The sequence below is a fragment of the Zonotrichia albicollis genome, chromosome 7, assembly GCF_047830755.1.
Source record: "Zonotrichia albicollis isolate bZonAlb1 chromosome 7, bZonAlb1.hap1, whole genome shotgun sequence".
Taxonomy (NCBI): domain Eukaryota; kingdom Metazoa; phylum Chordata; class Aves; order Passeriformes; family Passerellidae; genus Zonotrichia; species Zonotrichia albicollis.
In genome coordinates, this window is record NC_133825.1 from 45,668,411 (window position 1) to 45,674,925 (window position 6,515).

A 6,515-nucleotide genomic window follows, 5' to 3' on the forward strand; every position below is an offset into this window, starting at 1 on the left:
CATTCATGTCATCAGTTGTGTGATGTGAATTGCTGTTATTATCAACTGTTTTAAACAGCTTCCAGAGTTTGTCTCCTATGATTTTATCCTGCAAACCTGGATCATACAGAGCTTTCAAACTTTTAACCACTTTGTAAATATAGATCTCACTAAGATAGCTCAAAACCTTGCACCCATGTATTTTATTTTGAAGGTGGAACAGCCAAATCCTGGAACTCATGAAATTGATAGGAAATCTGGGTGAAATTTCAGATTTGGGATTTGTGTTACAAATACAGATTTGTTCTTCATTTGTGTTGAAAGACTTAATGTCATATCAGACACTGAATATCCCTCTGTCAAAATAAACCATGGCTTTGTATCAGGTAATTTGATTTAAAAATTTAAAACCTGTGAGAGGGATTAAAGAAAACTTACAGAGCTAAGGTTGATGGCATAAATGAGATATTCACCATAAATGGTATAAATGGGATATTCACCATAAATGGTATAAATTCACCAGCACATGTGGCACATCATGACATAAATGGAATATTCACCATGAATGGGATATTCGCCATAAATGGTATAAACGGAATATTCCCCAGAATATCTGAAATGGAGCAAGATCTTGAGAGTTCACTCAAACACTTCAGTAAGTGTTTCATACCAAGAGGCTTAGCAGCAGTTTTGTGTCATAGGAGGTTAATGAAAGGGAAAATGGAAAGTATTCAGACTTTGATTTTCCTCTGGAAGTGCTTCTGTTTATACTGCCACTATCTTGGTCTTTAAGCAGACTAAGAATGAAGCTCCCAATATTAAACACGCTTAATAAATTAATTTGAAAGCAAATATTAAATAAGGTGATATTAGAACAAGTGTATGGAGCACAAAGCTAACCAGGCAATGGGAAATAGTTCTTCAAAATGTTTATGGAAATGAAGACCAAATACAAGAAAGGCTTTCATTGATTTAGATGGGAAAGGTGAATTTGTTAATAAGTGATTAATTTGACCAGGTAAAGACTGGAATTTAGGTACAGAAGAGTCACCTGAGGCAGTGCCAGGAGTCTGAGGCTGCAGCTGCCCTGTGCTCTGCAAAGAGTCCCACAGGCAGGAACACTCAGCAAATTTACAGGCAATTACTCCAGGCTGGGATTCCTTGGATCATTTACACCCATCACTTGCAATTTGTTGTATTAATTCCACCAGCTCAGCACAAAACCTGGGGATTTATCACAGGGCTAACACCATTGCTCATCTCGTGATCTGCCCAGTCAGAGCTGCCACCAACTTAATGGTGCTGTGAGGAGCTGAGGGTGACAAATTGCCATCTGCAGAGGGGGGACAAGTTAATTCTGAAATCTGAATCATTTCTATGTGCACAAATATCATAATGGTTTACAGGGAGCCTTTCAAGACTGAACAGCTACACACAGGAAAAACGTATTTCAATTTTTGTGGGTGTTTTGGCACAAACCTTTAGATGTCCAAGTGTGGAGAGGAGGAGCCAATAAATGCAGATCTGTAATTCACCCTGTCACACAGCTCTGTTGGGTTCCTCACTTAGCTGGGGTCAACAGCCCCTCAAGAGCCCAGTTCTCTGACATTTCCCATCATTTCTAGAATTTAACTGTGCCCAAAGCCCTCACAAATCATTCCAAACAATGATTATTTTTTTATTTTATTTTTTCATAGTTGTAGGGCAGCATCTTCTCTTATGTATATGAATGTATCACTCTATCTGTAAAATCTCTGAATCTCTGAATTGCAGGCATTACTTAAACACACTGGAGCAGCAGCTTCTTTAATTGCAAAAGTTTATAGATGAAAAACCATAAAGGAAAAGAAATTAATGTATTTTGATTTGAGGTTGTTCTGCTCTCTTGCTGCTAAATGCTGCATGTATTGAGAAAAAGTTTCTTGGCATATTCTGTCCTCAAATGACAAACATTCCTGAACTTATATTAAATATATGTGGTTCTTTTGATAAGCACAGGTAACTGCTGCAAGGGAAGGCTTGCCTGAGCTGATGAGAGAGGGAATGGCTCCTTTGATTTAACAGATCCTGATTAGCCTAAAAATATTCACTTAGGGTAAAACTAAAAGTAAATGGGGGTGAAATTGGGCAATCATGACCTTGTAATACTTCAGGATGTGCGTGGCCTCAATAACAAGTTTGGTAATTTCTGCAAGTATACAGAAAAATATGACACTGATGTTAATCAGTGAACAGTTATTAATTAATAATTAGGTATGTTTAGGCTGCACAATACCAAAAATGGAGATACAATCTGTTTCCAGAGGTTACTGCCAAAATACATATTTTTTATTAAGAAATCATTGTGAAGGGTCTGATTTCCCTTCTGTGCTTTTCAGAGAGATATTTTCTAGTGACTCCCAGAACAGCTGGACACAAACACCTCAATGATGCTACTTGAAAAGGCAAAAAGCATTTTACAAGAGAAAGGAGGGATGTAAATTCATGTGAGGGTAAAAGCTGCTTTACAGTCTAATCATTTAACCATGCCAAATATAAGAGAGAAGCTTCAAGAGGAAAATTTTGGTACAAAGAGGAAAAAACCCCAGGAAAACACATCTGACCCTACTTCAGCTCTGAAAAGAAGATTTGCAGAATTCCACTTGAATGTCTCTGCACCTTGGATATGAGTCCATTGATTTATGTATGACAATTGTTCCTTCAAGGAAGGCCTTGTGCCACTGCATGAAAATTTCCTTTATAATCAGCCTTTCTTGCAGACTTCAGCTCACAATACTCAATAGAAATGGAAAATACAGTTCAACAGCAAGAATAATTGAATTTTTCTTCCTGTAACTTTGCACAAGAAAGAGATGGCAATTTACATCTGTGGGTTAGAAGGAAAAAAAAGGGGAAGATAAGTAAGAGAAAGGAACTGGAGAGATTCTAGGGGGATTGTCAGGAGTCTGACCTCAATGATGAAGGAGAATTCCCCCTCCAGTGGCAGAGGAGAGGGCTGGTGCTGCCCCTGGGATGGAGGGAGAATAAATTTCGGGGCTGGAAACACAAATTCACAAAATTTGCACTTGTAAATGGTTTCCTCTGCTAATAATTCCCTTACTAGCCACAGAAAGCTGGTTCTGGAGATTTCCTCAAATCCTGGTCACACTGATAAAACTTCTAGCAGCCTGGAAATTGTGGAAATTCAGTGGCAAAGTTCCAATTTCTATCATACTGTTACATTTTAATGTCAACTTCTTTCCTTTAAGCAAACTAACCAAATTAGCCTCAGATGTTATTTGCTTTGCTATAAATCACTTTGAACTCTGCTGGTGGAAAACACTGCACAAGAGCCGGGTATATTCTTTATATATGAAAGAAATACTCTGTATTTAAGACTTGGGCACAATATTTCACACAGTGGTGGTATGGGTTAACATTAACCTTAATTTATTTCTGAACCACAAGTTATTGCCCTTCCTGCATCCTGCTTTGAGATGGAGAAAATGAGGCACTGAAAGATTAAAGCCAAATGAGCTTTTACTTACACTTATGGTAGGAATTATAGAACATTCACTTCCTTACCAGCTATTCTTTGTATTTTCTGAAAGATGGGGTTGAAATTTCAGGATATGGATGCAGAGTTGGAGGCAGCCCTCTGTGCAACACTTCAGAGAAAATGAAACTCAGAGGATGGGGAGAATGCAACGGAACCTCAGAAATCAGGCAGGTCTTCACTCTGAGACAGGCCCTGCACAGCAAAAAAGAAAACTCGTTCTGTAGCAGCAGCTGCAGAATATTACACTTGGAGAGCAAGGAAAACACTGCTAAAATGATCTGTAATGTAAAGATGTGGATGGATTCTGGAGGGAATTGGGACACCAAGGGAAAAGATTCTGCAAAATATTGAGCTGCTCATTAGAGGTCTTAAGGAAGACAAGTACAGGCAGGCTGGGGGAAGCATTGCTCCATGCAAATGTTCATTTATGTAGCTGATAAGAACTTTTGTTCTTCTCTATTTCTCCCCCTCCTTTTTTTTAAAATATTTTTAATTTTTTTTTTTCTGTGATTGTTTTCTTTTACTACAATGGTGTTTGGATTAATGATTCCTGTGGAGCACAAAATATTGCTCTTCATGGAAATCTGGGCTTTTCTTTCCATAAATAGTAAGATCCTGTACAAAATTGCATAAACTGGTGCTCTTAGTGGTTTCCCAGTGTCTGTAGGAAGAGTTTGGTTGATTTATGACTCCTTTTTTTTTAGTTCAGTGCTATACAATGGATATATTCTCCTTCTCTGCCTGTAAATGTGTTCACCCATTTCTGTGGACTTTTGGAGCTTCAAACTGTTTCCTGTTTTTACATAAGGCAACACAGATGAACTTTCCTGTGATTTAATCTAATAACAAATAATAATTCACTGGCTGCCCTTCAGTGACACAATTTTCTGTCTTATCTTAACTGGTTTGGAGGAAAAAAGGGTCCATGGAACCTTGCTGGGCTTAGAAAGGACATTATTATTTTAATTCGTTATCTGAACATGTGAGGAATAGAAGAGGTAAAAAGACAAAGTTATGCAAAATAAGTGGTAAAATGCATTAAAATAATCTCAACAAATTTGATTTGTTTTTCCATTGCCTTCTCTCTAGGGAACAACATGATATTTCTTACAGTTCCTCTTCCCACTGACTTACACAGTAGCTAATGATCTGCTATGTCCAAACAAAGTACAAATATTTCCAAAGGTCTTAATATTTCTTGGTAAACATTGCATGAAAAGGGATTAATCTGAGCAGAAGCATTTTCTGATACAGAATTAATTTGCTATCTTATACTATGATCCAATAAATCAATGAATGGATGTGTTAATACCTCCTTTAAACACCTTCAAAAATGGGACATAGAGAGTTTTTTTCCTATACCTCTGGAGGCATCTGCAAGCTTCTTTTTTCTGAAACCATAGCATGGTTTTAATGTCTGGATGCTTTAGCTCCTTGAGGAAAAGGATGGGGTTGGAACAAACCATGGAAGAGAGGAGATGGTAGTGCTGCTCTGGGATACAGGATCTGAGATTCCTGGGCTGTAACAAGTCAAGGGAATCCATGGAACAGTTTTCCTCCTGCTTTCCTGTCACCTGAGGAGAGATGCAATTTGCTTCTCCTTTATCCCATCTGTTTGGCAGAGCATCCACAAGCACCTGAGGGAGGTTGTAGCCAGGTGTGGGAAACACTTTGTTCCTTGGCTGATAATTGATCAGAGAGGCACCATTTGTCTGACTGGGAAATAAACAGCACAAAAAGAGCTTTAAACAGCCCTGACAGATCCTCAGTGGGCTCAGGGAGCAGTGCCAGGAGCCTGGAGATGTTCATCTGTCCATCTGTGCTTGGGAATGCTGCTCTCACCATCCTGCTCCTGGCAGGGGGGTTTGGAAAAAGATGATTTTTAAGGTCCCTTCTAACCCCAGCCATTCCTGGGTTCTGTGATACTGAAACTCACTGCTCTGGCTAATGCAAGATATCTGAGAGATACTAAACCATCTTTGTAGGAGCATCAGGGGGTGGGACGGTCGGGATGGATGGAGACGAGATCTCTGAAGCCAGGTTGTGGAAACTTGGGGTTTATTGCCAAGGGTCTGGGTGCAGGGCCTGCTGGGATTTGGGGTTTATTGCAAAGGGTCTGGGTGCAGGGCCCTGCAGGGATTTGGGGTTTATTGCAAAGGGCCTGGGTGCAGGGCCCTGGTGGGATTTGGGGTTTATTGCAAAGGGCCTGGGTGCAGGGCCCTGCTGGGATTTGGGGGTTATTGCAAAGGGCCTGGGTGCAGGGATTTGGGGTTTATTGCAAAGGGCCTGGGTGCAGGGCCCTGCTGGGATTTGGGGTTATTGCAAAGGGCCTGGGTGCAGGGCCCTGCTGGGATTTGGGGTTCATTGCAAAGGGCCTGGGTGCAGGGCCCTGCTGGGATTTGGGGTTTATTGCCAAGGGCCTGGGTGCAGGGCCCTGCTGGAGCTGCAGCCACAGCTGGAGCAGGCCTGAGGGGAGAGAGGATGAGAGAGTAAGAGGGTAAGGGAGTAAAAGGGGTCAGAGAGTAAAAGGCAAGAGCTAAGAGAGCGAGGTTCCCGTTAGAATACAATAAATCACCTTCTGTGTGGAATATTATAATTTTCACTAACCAATCTAGTACAATACACAAATTCTACAGCATTTACACACAGCCTATAAGAATCACTACATTACCATACTGTGTTGCATTTTAAACCCTAAAACCTCTTCTTTGGGCCCCTTCTGCCAAGCTGGCAGGGTCTGCTCTGACCCTTGGGCCTGTCTGCAAGCAGAGGGTGTTGTTCCATCAAAAGGGGATTGCCTTCAGCTGGCCACACCATTGTTTTCCAGTTGTTCAGTAACTGAGGTATCTCAAAGCTTGCTTTCATTTCAATCTCACTTATAGTTTCCATATTCTCAGCATCTTTTGCCAGACAATCATATTTATAAGGCTTTCCTGTTTCATCTTCCCCAACAATCTTAATTTAGAAGTGTGTCCAAAAAGGGACAATAAAGCTGGTG